Here is a 19,241-nt window from a genome sequence, read left to right as displayed (position 1 = left end):
CTGAAAGATATCTGAAAATATTACCGAAGTAAGTGACTTACAATTGAACCAGGGGAAGGAGCCAACCCCTGCTGAACCATGGAGCAAATCCTGACGTGATGGATACAGGAGACTTTGAACTGCAGAGCATGTTCACTCTGATCTTCACTCTTCCAGGATGGCTAAGAAGTGAGTGGGTGTAGGAAGGCATGGTCTGAGGATTCCTGGCTGCTCTGGGTATTAGAGCATCACCAAGTGAGGCTGTGACAGCAACACCAGGGTTGTCCATTCCAGCAAGTCTCTCCTGGACGCACCTGATTGCCAGTTTCTTTATTAGCATCCTTGGTGATGACATTCTGCTGCTTTATCCCAGCACTCCAGGCTCTTTTGTAGGCAACAACAGGCTCCTTGGCTGTTCACACATTAATGCCACAACCTGCAGAGTCTCATTAGTCCTAAGATCTAAGTATGAATGATTTTCAAACTTTCTTCTGGCTCACAGTAATGTTGCAGACCTCCTGAGCGTCCCGTTCCTTGTGGTGCCTTGCCTGAGCCCCCTTCAGATCCTTAAGAGGCCTCTGCTCCATGTCCACAACCATCTGCAGCCTTTCTGAGTTTGTTTGCTTCATCAAGTCCCATCTGGAATTCATTGTGGTGCTCTCACATCTTGCTGATGTGCAGCCTCATCTGTGCTGCAGAAAGAGGGATTAAGGTTCCCCTAGGATCTGCTTCAAACCCAGAAGTGTGTGTGTGAATGTGGATCACCTCTGGCCAGCATGGGGGCACATTTGCCGTGCACTTGCAGTTTTTTCCTGATGATTAGGGAAATACAGGATGTAGCATAGAGATTATACAGCATCTCTAAATACACTTTGACCTCTCCTCCTCTCTCCCAAATTGCATAGCTTTTTGCACACTGAGTCCCCCCCCACCATTCAGCTCAGGGGGCTCCCTAGTCCGGAGTCTCCTGTGTTGAAATCTGACACTGGGCAAGCCATGTAAGCTGCAGCCCTTGGTTTGCTTTAGTTGGTCTCCCTTCCATTAAATCTCCTGATGAGATTCTGGAGTACCATGTGGCCAGGGTACAGCAGAGAGGATTACTGGTAGGACTTAGAAAGTCCTATGGTGGGTGATTAGCAGCACAACATACATTCCTGGCTCCTGAGAGCCTTCAGGAAGCCAAGGCTTCAGGGCACTTGTGAAATTTATTTATGTCTGGGAGCACAAGGGATGAGAATGGCAGCAGTGTCTCAGTGCATGGGCAGGGAATGGAAGCAACAATATTCAGTGAGTATTTGTTTCTGATGGAGAGTCATCTCCAGCTCTGGGAGCTGTATTACATTATGACTGTTGTGCTTGAAATGTTCCTGTGGAGGACAAGGACCAGGGGTAGACAAGCCTCTGGAGAAGGGAAGTTGTGGGCTGCAATGAGACCATAGCTGCTTGTACCTGTGTCAGAACCCCCACAGGCTGGGGAAGCCCTGTTTCCTCTCTCAGCAGCCCTTTGCCTTCAGACTGGGATCTCACTCGCATCACTGTGTCACTCAGTGGTTAACAGTGAATTTTCTATCACTGTTGGGAAGAATAGAACAGGCCAGCTCTCTGTTAAAGAGTTTTATCCCATCATGCAGCAAGAGCCAGGACACCCAGCCTGTCCCACCATTGCTCAGTCTGGCTCAACTTGACAAGACACAACTCCGTGCTCCAAAAGAATGACATTTTGCCAGTAGTAAGAGCTTGCTTCTTTACACACTGTTGGTTAATCTTTATTTCTTTTGTTTGTTTTAACCCATTAAAAGTGTAATGGGTTTCTTTGTTTAAAAAAAAATGGCTGGCAGATTAGGTCTTAAAAGGCAGAACATGTGGGCCAATACTAAGAAGATGGGTGCTTTAGGATGTTAATTATAGACTAAATTGCTTCCTATGGATAAAAAATGTGCTACAAAGGGGATGGAAACTTTGAGGAGGCATGCTTTTTCTCCCATTCTCATTGTGGTGTTAGGAATTTGGGTTAATGTTATTTGGATGTTAATTGGAGCAGCAGCCCAGGGTCCCTCAGGACCCAGCACACCTTGTCAGCCAGTCAGGGAAAGAAGAGGTGTTGCCAGGAGCATCTGAGGGAGATTTAAATGGCTCCAGGGGGCACAAGTGGTAGTCCATGTGTGCAATCAGGGCGAGATACTGCAGCAAAAGGAGCCAGCTCAGTTGCTGGTCCTTATGTTCCCCAAGAGAGCTCAGATATGATGTTCACTCTGAGGTCTTGTCTAAGGTCACCGAAAAAAGATGCAGCAGCCCAGACAGAGCTCACAAAAAAAGTATGCAAAACTCCATGGAGCCATTCAGGCTTCAGGATATAGGGAATGCCTCTCAGTGGGTTGTAGCAGTGCTGGAAGTTGCATCAGATGTGACCAGGTGGACGAGCTGCTCAGTCTAGTGAAGATATGGAATGAAGTAGAAAGGCTGAGAAGCATCAGAGAATCAGAGAGGGAGATAGACTGGTGGGACCATGCTCAGGCCTCCCTAAAGTGGAAGCAGCTACCAGAAAAAATTCAAGGTCAAGGGGATCCTCTATTCATCCCTCCAGCAAGGAGGAGGGTGCTAGTTATGAAGCAAGAATTTGGGCCAAATGGGCTCAACCAGTAGGAAGATCTGCTGCCTCCATGGAGATGGATGCCCCCTTAAGGATGACTCTTCTGCACCTCTTGTGGCCCACAAACTTCTACCCATTAATGATCTTCCTCATAGAGGGTGCGGAAATGGCAACATGGTCTGAGGGGCTTCAAAAGAGATTGTAGGGCTTTGGTAAGGGAATCTTATACTGCAAAATTATCAGGAATTAGCAGATGCATGAAAACCCTTTCTAAGGAAGTTTGTTCATGCAGCAGTACAAGGTGTGGAAACTTCAAATCTTCCTACCACAAAACTAGGTATCTATTTATTAGTGAGTTCCACCTGCAAAAATACTATGCTGCACAACTATTCTGTCATTATACCCAAACTAGTGTAGGTTTTAGACTCAGATTAGTTCCTTTGTTTGTTTTGTTGTTTTGTTTTGTTTTGTTTTGTTATGGTGTTTGGTTGGGTTTTTTTGTCAGTTCTTACTCTGTTACCAGTGGTAGACATGCCCTGAATCTATAAAGCAAACAAACACTTTTGACTCCTTTTGCCAGTGTAGTTGTCTCAGCGCTCAGAAGCAGTATTAGTGCTTTTCTTTTTATAAAAAAAAGATGTAGTATCTCTCATCAATGGTTGTTGTCACCAGCTGTTGAAAACCACCAGCTGCTCCTTTTCTATCACCAGCTGTTGCCTACAGGGATGTGAATCTTCAGAAACGTTCTTTTAATAAACTCTGAAATTACATGTCTCGTAATAATGTAAGTTAATTTTTTGCTTATATGATTGTTTAAAATATACTGTTTGTAAAGAGGCATAAAATAAGGATAGAGGCATAAGAAACTGTATCTGCAAAATACATGTATGACTAACTGTAGCTCACCATTATGCTAGATTGTCCAAACAGTGGGCAGAGATGGCTGTTTCAATATAAATTATTTGTCTATAACAAGATATGTAAGTGTGTGTGTGTGTGTGTGTGTGTGTGTGTATTTAGACCAACTCTTCTTCCCCCTCATTGAAAAAAGTGTTCCTCTGTGTAGCACAGCTGTTAGGGAAGGGAGAAAATTAAACTATAAGGCTGAAAGTCAATAGTATACTGTTTAAAACACTCAAATAAAAACTTTCAGATTTGCCATTATGTGAAGTTTTTTTAACATCCTTTTCTCTGCTAATGGATACTAAAAGCAGAGAGGTGCTTAATGGAGATTTTTGTTCAAGAAGTTGTTATTTTACTGGAGGTTAAGTTCTATGAGAAAGTTGTTGTATGTGTTGGAGTTGTTATTTTAACAGATACTTATAGAGCAATTTAAATAATGTCTGAAACCTACTTGAAAGTTGCTGCTGGTGTTCTGCAATTTTGCACATTGATTTCTGGAGTTATGCTGATGATATTCTCTGGAATGAAGCAATACAGGACTTTTGGAGAGTTCAGAAACTTTAAAACACTTTCCCATATCTAAAATGTAACATTTCTGCACTGAAGTACTGAGGAATTTTGTTGAACCTCAGATATCAGTCAAAAAGAACAACAGCAGTGGAAGCACTAGCCAAGGCTGAGTCCATCAGAGAGAGTTGCAGGAAAAAAACCTGATCTACTATTGGAATACTAACAACAGAGAAGAATGAGAAAATATGAGAGAAACAGCTCTGCAGACACCAAGGGTAGTAAAGAAGGAGGTGAAGGAAGTGCTCCAGGCACTGAAGCTGTGCTGAAGACCAAGGCTATCTCCCTGCAGTTATGGAGGTCTATGGCTTAGCCAAGATCCACCTGAAGCTCATGGAGGACCCCAAAACTGAGCAGATGGATGCCTAAATGAGGTTGTGAGCCTATGGGAAACCCATGCTGAAGCAGGTTTTCTGGTAGGACTTGTAACCCTGCAGAGGACCCACTCTGGAGCAGCCTGAAGCTGGAGCTCCTGAAGGACTGCATCCCATGGAAGAGACCCATTCTGCAGCCCATGGGAAGGACTTACGTGTTCATAGAGGACTCACCTCATGGGTGAGGATTTACACATTGAAGCAGGGGAAGAGTGTGAGGAGTCCTTCCCTTGAGGAGGAAGAAGTGGCAGACAGAGCATATGCTGAACTGACCACAGCCTCCACTCTCTGTACTACTGGAGGAAAACAAGGTAAGAAAATTAGCAATGAAGTTAAGCCTGGGAAGAAGGAGGAATGGGAAGAATGGGTTTTAATTTTTTTGTCTTAATTCTAATTATCTTATTTTAATTTGATTGGCAATAGACTAAACTAATTTCCCCAAGCTGACTATATTCTGTCCATGGCTGTAACTGATGAGTGATCCGTTCCTGTCATTATCTTGATTCACAAGCTTTTCCTTATGTTTTCTCTTTCCTGTCCAGCTGAGGAGGGAAGCGAGTTACATCAAGATAAGCATTTTCCCTCTCTAATACATCTACTAAGCATAAAAATATCAACTGTATAACTCTAAGAAGAGCCCTCAGAATACAAATCCCTTAGTGAGGACGAAAGACTGGCACACATGGTACTATCTCAGTTTCACATGAATGTGTGGAAAAATTTTGTCGACAAAACACTATGTCAATAGTAAATGAACTTAACTATCACTGTTTTATCAAGCATACTTTTTTTTTCTCAACAGCTGGTTACATTTTTTTTTCTGTGAAAGTTAAGCAATAACAGAAGTAAAATTCCACACACAGAATTTTTAAAATTAGAAAAACAAACCACTGTAATAACATGTGCATGTTAATTTGTTTATATCAGCAGAAAGACTTAGCATAGAATGAGCTTTTTTTATTATGATGATTTTTATTGAATTTTTTAAATGCTGATGTCTATTCTTCCAAGCTCAAACCACCTATTCAAGTGCAAAAAACTTGCAGAAGCCCCAGACAAACTACAATAAACTCCACCTCCACAACTGGCTTGCGTATTCTGGAATGATCAGATGAACATTTGGTTTTTCTCTGAAATTTCTTTTGGGAGGTACTTGGAGTCCATATTGCATTGTAATCAATCATTTGCTGGTGGGCATGGCCTCTGGTTTCCTAGCTGAGCACTCTTTCCTGATCTTGTCTCTTTGTCTACATTTAATCTAGGATTTCCAAAAGATCGTGCCAACTGAGTAATAGAGTGGTCTGGAGAGAAAAGAAGCTGTCGAACTAGAGTTTGCCTAACAAGTAAGACATGTAAGTTTAGTTTCTTGCTCTGCTGAAGATTTTGTTTGTGAAGTTGGGAATAGGTGTTGTCTTCACTTTTCATAAAAAAAAAACCTTTCTATGCTTCTTGGGTACTCTGCAAATTAATATTTATGAAGAGCCTAAAAGGCTATGCTGAGAAAGGGATTTGTGTGGAGCAGTTCGAACAAATGTCTGCACCAAGTGTGAGTAGGATTGTTGCTGGGTTTTATTTCTCTTGGAAGGGAACTCAGTGTTTAAACCATAAAAGGATACTCTAGGGAGTGTCTGAGTTATCAAAAAGCTTCAAAGGTTCCTGTATAGCAGGTCTGACCCCAAGCTGAAGTACTTGAAAACGCTTTTATTTTAGAAAAGTTGAATATTTAAGCCAGGTAAATTTGTCTTCAGAAATTTGGCACTTCTCTGATTGTCTTTTCTGGGGGGCTTTAGCTGATGCTTTCTAAGTATTCTTGCTGGGTCAGGGACGCTGCAAAAGCCAGGGAGTGTCTCTTTAAACTTAATGGGCAGGCAAGGTGGGATACTTCCTTACTCTCTTTCCACGAGCTGAAAATGTCAAAGTTTCAGCCTATATTTCAAAAACTTTATTTTTGTTAATACAGAAACTGTATTTTATACGACTGCTTTTACACGTGAACTGCATGCAAAATATCTCAGAGGCCAGGCTCTGCAGGCATGCAGAGCTTTGCAGTCTCTTTTTGCATGGCAGGAAAAAGCTATGAAAGACACAAATTGATACAAGAGATTTGGATTGTCTATAAAGACATTTTCACCCTAAGTACAGTCAAGGAGGGGAGAGACTTTTCAGTCTCCATCTTTTCAAGACCAGACTGGATCAAACCCTAAGCATTCAGTCTGACTTCTGAGCTGGCTTTGCTACCTCTAGGTGATTGGACTAGGGACTTCCTGAGTTCCTCTAGCCTGAATTTGTGATCCATGAAATTATATGGAATTAAGTTCTTTGTTGCTTAGTTTTTGTTTGTTTGTTTGTTTGTTTTTGTATTTGTTTTGTTTAGTTTTTTTTTTGTTTGTTTGTTTTGCTTTTTTGGGGGTTTTTTGGGTGTTTATTGTTTGGTATTGTTTGGTGGTTTTTTTTGTTTTTTTTTTTTTGTTTTTTTTTGTTTTTTTTTTTTTTTTTTGTTTGGTTTTTTTTTTTTTTTTGGTTTGGAATATGTGAAATGTGAATAATTTGAGGGGGGAGGATAATATATTTTATTCTGGTTTCTTTATTTTTTTACCTTGCCAGAAAGAAGGTGACATTTCAGTAGGATGCATTTAGTATTACACCTGACTCTGACCCATATCCTCTGATGTTTCTAAAGAAAATATCACAACACTCTTGAGGCTTTTGTACTCCTGTATGATTAGATTTTCATTAACATTGTTCCTTGGGATAAAAATCTGTAGTGCTACTCCTGGCCACAGTTTCATCAGAGGAATTTAGGTGGAGTGGAGGTAGTCGGTGTCACAGAGGAGGCCAGAAAGTTTTGGTAGGGACACTGCTAAATCCTGAGAGAATGAACAGGAAAAAGAACTGCTATTTTTAAGAAGCATGTGCATGGTATACTTTGTATTTGTAGATGCTTCCACTGTCCCCCTTCTTCTGCTTTTCTTTCCCAGTGCAGGGAGAACTTAGAGCTCACAAAGGACTTAATAGCAGCTGGTAGTGAGGCTTGATTTAAACTGACCTATTCTGCATCCTAGGATTGGAAATAAGCAGTACAGTGAGATTTAGACTATCTCCCCATTTTATAGCAGGCCTGATGCCCCTGTCTGGCAGTTTGCAACTCATACTACACTGCAAAATATCAAGATGGTCTGGAAAGAGCCTCAGTGGCTTGTCCTATATTTGTTGAGTGACATTAAAATAAGTGTCATGTAATGGAATATGTGGTCAGGGATAGATGTCAGTCATGCACACTGCAGTGAGTAAGTACTTGTCTTTATGTGAAAGGATAGCATAGACCCAACTATTCTTTGCAGTGCCTGAACACTTGCATTAAGCATGTATAGCTGAGGATATGTTTGACCTTTATCTGAGTGACTGTGAAGTTAATTTAAAATAGAGGACTGTTCCATGAGGACAGAGCTCACATCCAAATCATGATGTGGTCATAGGTACATTTATTTTCTTCTCCATCTCCCTTCCAAAGACTAACTTCGTATAGTTGTTGTACAAATAATGTGTACAAATAGTTGTAGGTTTTTTGTTTGTTTTTTTTCTTTTTTCTTTTTTTCCCAAAATTGTTAGACCAAGATAAAATTTAGAGTTGTCTAAAGACCTGTTCCTTGCCTGGTATGTAGCAAAGAAGTTGGACCTTACCTCTTGACTGAAGTAAGGTACCATGGTGGTATGTTCCCCTCTTTCCATGAGCTGCACTATTATTTCAGAAATGCTCATTAGGCCTCAGTCTTGGGAAACAGCACCTGGCCTAAGCTCCTCTTGATCTCAGCAGATGCACGATGTGAACTTCTGCTGTCTAACGACCTCCTGCTTTTTAACGAACAGCATTGGAAACCTATTTTTCTTGCCTGAACAACAATCCAAGTGGAACAACATTTTTGTTATCGAACTTTCAAAGAAAGTTACTGACCCGAACTGAGGCCCCAGAATGAAAAATTGCTCTGACTAAAGCCAAACCTCTTGTGGCCCTATCAACAGTGATCCTAAGGGGGACCTTTTGAACTCTACTGGACAACAGCAGGCTGTGACCAGCAAACTGCCTCTGAGTGGGATACCTCTCAGAGATAGGAAACTCCCAAGTTTTTTATACTTGGAGGTCCACTGTTGAATGCTGACTATGGAGCCTTGTACCTACTCCTTAAGTCTGTGTGTGTGCAAATGTGAATATGATATAGTAAATGTACTATGACTGTTACTCTCATCGATGCTTAAATATATTAATTTGTAAGCAAGTTAGCTCTGTAAGTGAGCTATTGTTGTGCTACAGTCAGTTCTGCAGAATCTTTGTTTACACTGTGTCAATTCAGCTATCACTTCACTGCTGTTAAGTATAGGTGCTGCTTAAAAATTTGGTCTAATTGCTGCTCAAGTCCAGGGCAAAGTTTGGCAAGAGGTCCCACTCTGAACGTTGTGACTCAATGGGTGGACCACCCTTAATATTTTTTATCTTTAACCCTTTCCATCCTAGTCTCTATGTAGATAATTTAGTTTTAGATTTATTGATTTCAGATTTTAGTCTGATTTTTCCCTGTGTGCTTTAACCGTCTAGCAACTAATACAGTGCACCTTGCCAACAAACTTTTTCATGCTTTCATCTTTATAGTAAACCTGCTTTTACCAGTACCTTTGCTGCTAGTTCTTTGAGCAGCCCAAAACTCTCATTCATGGCAGGTACAAATATAGCCCTGACAATTCCTAACAGTGTTGCTTGTTTCCAAATCACAAATAGTTCTGAATCTAAGAAGGAACCAGTGTTCAGTTCAATCTGCTACCTGCCTATATGTTTTTGAAATATTGTATAAATAAATTTTACAGCTGTGACTACAGAGAGAGTCTCACACCGATCTGATTATTATGCTAGTTTTATGTGACTTTGGTACTACTGACAGTGTTTCTGTAGATTTTAGAGTAGCTTTGAAAACTCTTTTTATACCTTTATGTTATTGCTGTACTTGCTTCTGTTGAAGTCTCTTACAGGTTGTTGAGGAAAGCAAGCCTTCCTTCATTATTCCTTAAGCAAGGATTTGCACTCAAGTCTGCAAGGAGAGGAGAAATGAATTTACCTAGAACTGCTAGGTTCTTAGCTACCTCTCTATCCACAATGGTATTTTGGTATGTGCAATTACTACTATTTTCTCAAGTAACAGTGTTGAGTTTTCTAGAGAATATTGTAAAGACTGAGGATTGAATGTGCAAATAGCTCCTGTTCCACAAGTTTCAACCATCTGGTTGCTTTAAAGAAAACAGGAAAGGGAAGTGCCTTAGAGGGTGAAAAATTATAATTAAAATATTTTAGAAATAGAATATTAACACTTCAAAATTCAGCTTTTATCTTTTCATCAGAGTTAAGACATCTGGACTTGGAAGGCCTTTATTTTCTGCCTGCATCTGAGCTAAACATCCTCTGTTTTTGTAGTGTGCAGTAAATAACCTAGTACATCACAGCTGAAAATTCACAGCAATGATTTTATCCTCTGTGCTGTCGGCAGGTTTTATTAATTTTCTGTCTCTTCCACAACTTGCTGCAGTGATTATGCAAAATCATTACAGTCATAGCACAAAACAAAGAAACACATCTTTTTTTAATCTCTATACATTGGGTGCTAACTTCATTTTACGGCAACATTGAAACGTATACCAACGACAAAGGAATTTATGCTTGGTTGAACAAAATGCTGAGAGAAAGTACATTAGTGTTTGATGTCCACATCACACTCTGTTTTCTGTTGTTTTTATCGTGAAGTTATATCTCTGAAAGCATTTTTTCCCCACAGCAAAAGGAGTCAAATAACAAATAATTTGATTGAGTCTTGAGATTTACGATAAAAACAGTATATGCACATGAGTAATATTTATTAGTATATGCCCACGTTTGCTAAAATTAATGTGGACAGGCTTTGGTCTAAAGCACTTAGTGCACGAAAGAACACCAGTACCCTAAGGTTTTGTAAATCATGACCTAGATGGATTAGTAGCATCTGAGGACCATGTATATCTTTCACATGTAGGAAATTAATTTCTATGTATATGGTAGTATTCACCATGGCTGGATCCCAAGTGCCCACCAAAGTCATTCTAACATTCCCCTTCTCAGCTGGACAGGGAAAGGAAAATACAATGAAAGGCTTGTGGACCAAAATAAGGGCAAGGAGAGATTACTCACTTATTACCATCACAGGCAAAACATCTACCTCAGGGAAATTGTTGCATTTGTTACCATTCAAATCAGAGAAGGATAATGAGAAATAAACCCAAATCTTAATGCACCTTTCCCCAACCCTTCTCTTCTTCCTAAGCCTAACTGTATTCCTGCTTCTCAACATCCTTCTCTTCAGTGGCTCAGGGGACAGGGAATGGGGTTTGTGTTCAGTTCATGACACATTGTCTCTTCCTCTCCTTCTTCCTCTTGAGGAGGACTCATCACACTCTTCCTCTGCTCCAGTGTGGGGTTCTCCATAAGCTGCAGGTGGATATCAGTATCTCCCCCATGGACCTCCATGGGCTACATGGGCACAGCCTGCCTCACCATGGTCTTCACCATGGACTGCAGGGGAATCTTCTGGACCACCTTCTCCCCTCCTTCTGCACTGACCTTGGTGTCTGCAGACTTATTCCTCTGACATATTCTCAATCCTCTCTTCTCTGGCCGTGATTGCTTCTGAGCAGTAACTTGTTTCCCTTTCTAAAAGCTGTTATTCCAGAAGTGCTGCCTCAGTCTCTGCTGGGCTCAACCTTGGCCAGTCTTGGAGCTGGCTGGCATTGGCTCTATCAGGCCTGGGGGAAGATTCCAGCAGCTTCTCACAGAAACTGCCCCTGTGGCCCCTCCACTACCAAAACCTTACCTCACAAACCCAATGCTCTTTGTCAATCTCCTAAGCATCTGGAAAAAACTAAAACTAAAAATATTCTTCTGTTGTGTGTTAATGAACTAATTTGAAAAATCTTTATTTCCTATCAATCTATTAGCACATTTCATATTGGTACAACTTTCTCTATCGGGTTGCAGTTAAATATGTTGTTTGACAGCACCATTTTCAGCATATGTATCTTGTATTTAAGCATGTACTGGAGAAGTTTCCTGACATGTCCTTTATAGTTACCAATTTAAGTAATTTCTCCATAATTCTGCACATCCAAAATAATCCAAATATAGGAAATTATCAATGTTAAACAGAGGATTTATTCAAAAACTGTTAGTTTCATTTTTAAGGATCCCATATTAATTTTTGATTAAATAATACATATAATATTTGTTCACATGCCAACAAAAGCTAATTAAGAAAGCATATATGTTTGGGTTTTTTTGGTGTCTCAAGTTTGTTTTTAATTTTTTACCTGCTACTTTCCTCTTTTGTACACTGAAGGAAAAACATATGCAAAAAATGACAAGGGCATAAAGAATACTACATTATTTCAAGGTATTACACAGAGTGAAGAAATTTTCTTGAGTGGTGATAAGTATGTGTCTGAAAGTAAGCTAGAATTGCAGATAAAGAAACATTTATTCCCTGGATATGTATATTTCTTCCATCTGGTGCATTATTCTATGAACTCACTTCATTTGGCTTTGAAATGCTAGTTAACAGCTGGTCTAAAGGTTTTCATATTTGTTTTGTTCATGTTCATAATTCATACGATTTTTAATATTCTCTGTAACATTTAACTGGTTATTTTATTTCAGTTTCATCATTCTGATTTTCCAAAACAAATACAGTTTAGTTTTTAAATAACTTACTTCTTTTTAAGACAAATGTGTGATAGTAGAAAACTTATATAAGGAGCTATTAAAAAATCCCCTTGATCTATGTAGACTAAAGTTGGAAAGTTGGAGTCATTAAGTCCAACCCCCTGCGCTGAGTAGGGATATCTTCAACTAGATCAGGTTGCTCAGAGCCCAACCAACCTGAACGTTTTCAGGGATCTGGCATCTGCCACCTCCCTGGGCAACGTGTTCCAGTGTCTCACCCCTCTCACAGAAGGGAAGTCCTTCCTAACATCTATTCTAAATATCTTCTATTTTAGTTTAATATAATTTCCCTTTGTCCTCTTGCTATCTGCCTGTGTAAAAATCATTCTCTCCCTTTTAAAAGCCCCTTGAAGTACTACAGGCAGGCTGCAATAAGGTCTTCTCAGAGCCTTCTCTTTTCCAGGCTGAACAACCCCATTTCTTCCATCCCTTTGGCAAGATCACTGGCGGAGGAATTTAACAGTTTATGCTCCAGTATTGACCCTGAGTCACTGGCTACTCATCCAACAAGTCTTTATCTTATGCTGTGAAGTCCATCCATCCAGATTGCATTTCCAGGACATGGATATGAGATTTCTGTGCTTGAAAACCTTGCTGAAGTTTAGGTGAGCAACAACGACTCTTTTTTCCTCTTTCTTTTCTTGTGAATTATCTGTTCTAATTATTAAATTTAGAACATTATTTAAATTGCTCACACACTTAAGAAGTTGAAGTTATATCAGATTCCTAATTAATTAACTGGAATTGTCCAAGTATAAAGTTGTCAACTGACATAAACTGGTACGGACCAGAAAATCATCGGATAAAAAAGCTGAAAGGATTCCTGTACATAAAATACATACAATTTTTTGTCATAAAGCTTAAATGAAACTTCCATGGTTGTCTGAACTGAATGAAAAGGAACCAAAATGCGGCTCTGTCAGTTAACACATGGCTAAGCCTCATGCATTTGATCAGAAATATTTTTGTGTACAGTCTGGCATATGAAAATATACTTTTTATTTTCTTTGACATTAGTTCTCAGGCATGCAAGACAGTATTCTTTTAGATTCAGGAAATAGTGCTTTATATGAAGTATGTCTCAATGTCAAACACTGATGACGCTTGCAATACCTTTAGAGCAATGCAAGGATTGTTCACTTCATGTATTAGTTTGGAATTTTTAACCCAACTACTTTACATAAAATTTGCCATTTCACAGCTGGCAATTAATTTACACAGATCAATCAAAGATCTATCAACTTTTGATAAATATTTCAGATTTTGTAGAAATAGCTAGCCAATATATAATGATTAGTCTTTATGTAGGTTGACAAGGCAGCATTCAAAAATCTGAACTGTATAATAATTGGCTATTTATATACCACATATATGTGGTATTTAACACTGTGGCAACATGCATAATATATGGATCAGTATCAAGTCCACATTTTCTCTAAAGAGGTTTTTTTTCCTTTCCTGTGTCTTCATTAAAACAGCAGGTCTTTATTTGGATATTATTTCCTAGACTTTTCTGTTTGTTTATAATTTAACAGTTTTGACACTTTTCATTTTTTGACATTTTATTCTTCTGTTCACCATCCTTTCTCACTTAAGGATACTGTAGCCCTTGTCCCAGCCCACTGATACAGCTGTGAAGTACCTAAATGTGTAGCACAGTTTCATTATTAATGAAACCTTAGTATTAAGTAAATTATGTACATTATAATCTTCACCTGGAAAGAAGTAAATTAATTCTGTTTCAGTAGCAAATCAGGACTGTAGATACTCCAGTTTACATCAGAACTTAGACATGGGGTCTTACCTAAGAGAAAGGACAAATGTTGAACACATACATGATTGGGAATCTACCTATTTTCTCAGCCCCTAATACTTTCAAAATTTCTGGAAATTTCTTGTTTAGGTTTAAATCTTGTTTCCTAGTGGATTTATTTCATATGTTAAGAAAGGCTCAGTTTTCTTTTAACATCATGTACTCACATACCTTGGTTTTTGTTAGACAGGTTTCTGTGCTGCTGAAATCTTAGTGCTCTGGCAACAGAAAAGTGTTAATGAAACATTTTGTTTGGGCTGTTTTGCAGAACAAAGGCTACCCTTTGTTGCTGCTGAGCACTGATTTCTGCAGTGCTTTATTGTTGTATCATGGCAATGTTTTCTGGCAATCGTGCAGACTAGTGGTAGTGAGCTACCAGTAGACAGTGGAAAAAACATTTGAGAGGTACAAGTGCTTCATCTGGCCCACACACAAAATCTTTGGACTTGTGTTTTCCTCTTAGTACTCATTCATTTCCATTCCCTCTTTGAAAACAAACAACGTTTTGTAGCAGCAACAGTAGTAGTGCTAGAAAGGTATGATCTTTCACAGATGAGAGCAGTCTCAAAGCAATGTTTTTTTGCAATGTCCTTAAGTCCTATGCAGTTCTATGTACTTGGTGCTTCCAGTTTAATCAATTAATGGTACTCCTCTCTATCCTGATTTACTCTTGTGGGTAACACTTCATTCCCTCAGACCATGAGGCTGCCACTAAGTACAGTAAGGAGTACTGAGAGTAGACCTCACCTGTAAAGGCAGAAGAGGAAAATGAGAACTAATATGTTTATCTGTTCTTCCTTCATCACTAGATCTCCTACTTTTATTAGCAGCAAATGTGAGTTATCCTTGGTTCTGTTTTGCTGCCAATGTTCTCATAGGAGTCTTTTGTTTCCCATCATGTTCCACACTTATTTTGCTCTCTAAAGTGATCTTTTTCAGGTTTGTATGGTATTACATGGTAATACACAATTTATTGTGATATTTACACAATGCAGGGTTTTCTTTCTCTACCTGGGAAGAGGATAATGTTGTAATATATGATGTAACTTTTTACAACCAGAGGTGGTTAGACTCTCTTCTGGAGTTTGCACTGTGGTTTTATTTCATAAAAGTACTTCCATGTTGAACTCTGCTCTCCTATTAGTGTTGAAGAAAAAAGGATGTGATGAGAATCAGAAGTATTAGAGCAAGCAGAAGAATGTACCAGTGTGGTTCAGAAATAGAGACCAAGAGTGAAGACAGGAAAATCTCTCTCATATTGAATAATTGTTGTATTGCTGAGTGGCAAAATCTACTTAAGACCCCTTCCAATAAGTTGCAGTCTGTAGCTCCCAGGCCTGTTGATTCATTCACTGACAGAAATCCAGCATGTAAGCTGCCTCCATATGGGAAATTCAATAGATTTTTTTTTTTTTTTTTTTTTTCAGGAATGTGGGACAGTGCAGTTTATACAGAAATACATGAAGCTTCATAGTGTACTTGAGGATCTAAACAAACAGTTCAGAATCTCAGAATCTCAAAACAGTTTCAAATACTTTATTGGCAGGTACTGTGAAAAGCTAAAACTGTAGGGAACAGCAAGTTTCAAGCAGAAAAATGGACATAATGAATTCTCGCTGGATGTAAGATCCTAAAATTTGAATCTCAGCTCTGCTCCTTCTTGTGCTATTATTTTTGACTAGTAGAAGAATTTCACTCCAATTGCTTTCTAAAATGAGAGGAACTGACAAGCTACTTTTTCAAAATATCCCTTTGGTTGCTGTATATTCTTGTCATTACACAGAACTGATGTCAGATGGGTTTATTTTGGTTTTATTTGAAATAGCTTAACTTTAGAAGACACAATTTTTGCTGTTTTTAAATAATTTTTAAGATTTATAGAAACCATGATAATTTTATAGAACTCAAACTGCAACATTTCTGCTTTTGCCTTTTTTATAACTCTATCTCCCATATCATAATTCTTCCACTCTCTACTATCTTCTTTCTGGTGTATTTTCTACCTTTATTAATTCAGCTTGTAATACATCAAAATATTAAATAATATAGTACTTCTTTAACTGCACCTGACACTCTAAACTCAAAAGCAAGTAATGAAATTTGGGTAGATTACATAGACTCAAATAATATTATTTTGGGTAGATAAGAGGTCTTAATGTCCTATCTTTGTTCCTTAAGTAGAATTCAGAAAGAATGTCACTGCAAGGTGTGATGTAACTGGTGTGTCCCAGTGAAGATAATGTCAGATATTTATTATTGCAATTCCTATTTCTGTTAATGAATTAACAGAATACTGTGAATGTTATTAAAACCAGACTGAATGAGGTAAAAACTTAATTATATCAACAAGGTTCAATTTGACAAAGTTAATAGAATTTCTTTCTGCAGAATACAGCATCCTAGATTCTTTCTGCAAGGTGGATTGGGAAAAAGCATCACAGCAAAATACTAGGTAGTTTCTAGAAAAACTGCCTCCTCCCAACAATATTTAGAGAACCAAAATAGATTTGCTTTAATCTGTCGTTATATAAAAGGATGTTTGTGAGGCTATACAAATGTTCTCTTATAGAGGAAATTATGTCTCTACTCTGTAGCAAATTTGAATTTCATGTTTTTTCAGTGAAGTGCTGTTCAAGGTGATTAAGGATGTATCATCTTTGTCAGTGTGATGTATAAACTCATTCTGCTTGCACTTCATGCCTTGCCTTTATGCTTACACACAGTAGTGGAACATTAACCTCCATTTTAATTCTACAATGTTAACACGTAGCTCTTTGTTGTGAAGATGGTAAAGAAAATCAAATCATACGCCTCAGGGATTCAAACACTGGCCTGCATAGGGGTCAGAAGACTCCCCATATGCAAACAAGGACATACACTGGATGAATGTTGAAGGTGTCTCATTTCTTTATCTGAAGCACCAGTACCTGCTGTACCTGAAAATAGGATATCAGATCAACTGGCAGCAATCAGACACATTCAGAAGGTTTTTAACTAAAAGTTAATCACTGCCTGTTCACTTCAGAGAAAAACAATTCTCATCTTCCCCTCTTTTTCCCCTGCAATGAGAGGTTGATTTGCTAATCTTCCAATCGAGTACACGATGTGGTGCTTGAAATGTCAATAAGAGGATTGTATTTCTGATGACATGGTGAGATTTAAGAATTTGGTGAGAGAAGTTTCAAAACTAACTTCCATATTAAGTAAAAAATGGGTAAATTTTGGGTAGCTACAAATATGATTGGGATTTCTGAGACGTTCTACAATGCAGAATATAAAATTAAATAAATGGAAGGAGAGGTGGAAAATTCCATGGGTAGGAGTGGAGATGTAGTTCAAGACCTAAATTTATGTCCAGGGATTAAACCTATGGCTGTGTGGGTCAATTGCCTGTCTATAGGAAACAATCAAGATGCAATGGGAAGTGACTCTAGAATTAAAAAGTGTATGGTAAACCTGATTTTTAAATATTTTTTTATTTCTCTTTAAATGCTTTCTCTCTTCTATTTTGTTTTGGTTTTTTTGTTTGTTTGTTTTGGTTGGTCGTTTTTTTTCCCCTTCAAATATTTATACTTTGCTACTAGTTTAACTACCTTAAAGGTGTGAATTTATTTGGCAGTCAGTCTGAATTATGGAATCACTCTGTTCAGGACTTTACATACTGTCCCAATATATTCACACACTGTTCTGAATGTATCTGAGAATCAGCATCTTTTTGCACTTTGGCTTTGCAGACTAATTTGAAATTTCAATCATCTTAAAGATTTGTAACAAAAATGTCTCATTGACCTCTGTGATATTTGGTATAAAGAAGGATGCTATGTTTTGGAAAATACCTAGAAATAATTTTTTCTGGAATATAACAGGTTTATATACAGTTTCAAAGGGATGAACACAAATATTTAATAACTGTAACTTCTATAACCTTTTAAATTCGATATACTTCTATATCTTCAAATATATATATACATAAATATGTATAGATACACTATAATTGATAATATACTAGTTTTGGAATAGAGTTTCTTCTTTGCTCAGCAATCATGCTAGGCAGTATTGAATTAATGAATGTGGAGTGTTCCTATTACACAAGCAATGGCCACAGATGGTCTTCATAAAACTTATCTCTCTTATAAAAACAGTTATTAATTCCCTTTCATGTGTAGATTCAGCCCCCATGTTTATCTTATAAATCTGAAAGTGAAGATTTTCTTTAGTTTTCATAATACTCTCATGAAGTGGCTTTTTTTTCATCCTTTTAAAACAAGTATAGCAATTATCCTTTAAATTTAAGCATCAGGTTTAATGCAAAACATTATTTCATTTTTCTTTGAGTTCTTAGTGTTGCATACAACTTTTTTTGAAGTCCAACTCCAATTAAATATTTCAATTCTGAATTTTGAAAACTTTGGGCATTGAACTTCTTAAGGGACAGTTAAGAATGTTAGTGATGTCTAGACAGCAATGGTTTTAGGAGTTTGAGTGCAAGCATGTTTGTCTATAAAGAAAATGAATGAATGTTGTTATAGGAACCAGGCTACTTTGAAGGCATGTTTTCCTAAAATAAATGTTACATATAATGAAAGGTCATTAATTCTCTTGCAAAATAGTGATAGCACTGACATGATTATGTTATTCTCAATAATGAACAGATGTTCCAGTCACATTTATAAAATCAGAACATAAAAGAACAATTTAATATAAATTAGCATATCATTTTTTGTCTGTTTATCCCTTCAGTTTTAAATAGTGATAATTCAAATTTAAAAACTACCTTTATTTGAGATACATCTTTGTAAAGTTATGCTGTATTACTTGGGAGTGCTTGGGTTTTTTACTTGCTTTTTTTGCTAGATTAAAATATTGCTATGAATGAGAGAGAGAATGGACTCTCCAAAAGCTCTGGAACATATTTGTCTTAATATATTCTTTGTAGACACCAGTATTTCTAACTTCTTGAAATCATGGGTAGCTTGTCCACTGTTGGATTTTTTGTTTTTTTTTCCCCGAGTACTCCCAAAAATTTCATTAGTAAAATTGTGATGGTATGAACACATGCTAACTAACAGGAAACTATGGTATAAATTATTGGAAAATTATAATACAAATTATTATTTGGAATCCAGCAGCTCATTTTCCCATTTAACAAAATTAGAGAGCTGTTCTGACAGCCAGCCATGAACTGCACTGGACTGTGACAAGAATGTTTAGAAATACATCCTCTAC

This window comes from Sturnus vulgaris, chromosome 1 (genome assembly GCF_052056855.1).
Source record: "Sturnus vulgaris isolate bStuVul1 chromosome 1, bStuVul1.hap1, whole genome shotgun sequence".
Lineage (NCBI taxonomy): Eukaryota > Metazoa > Chordata > Aves > Passeriformes > Sturnidae > Sturnus > Sturnus vulgaris.
The sequence above is the reverse complement of the archived record's forward strand: the minus strand, read 5'-3'. Positions refer to the sequence as shown.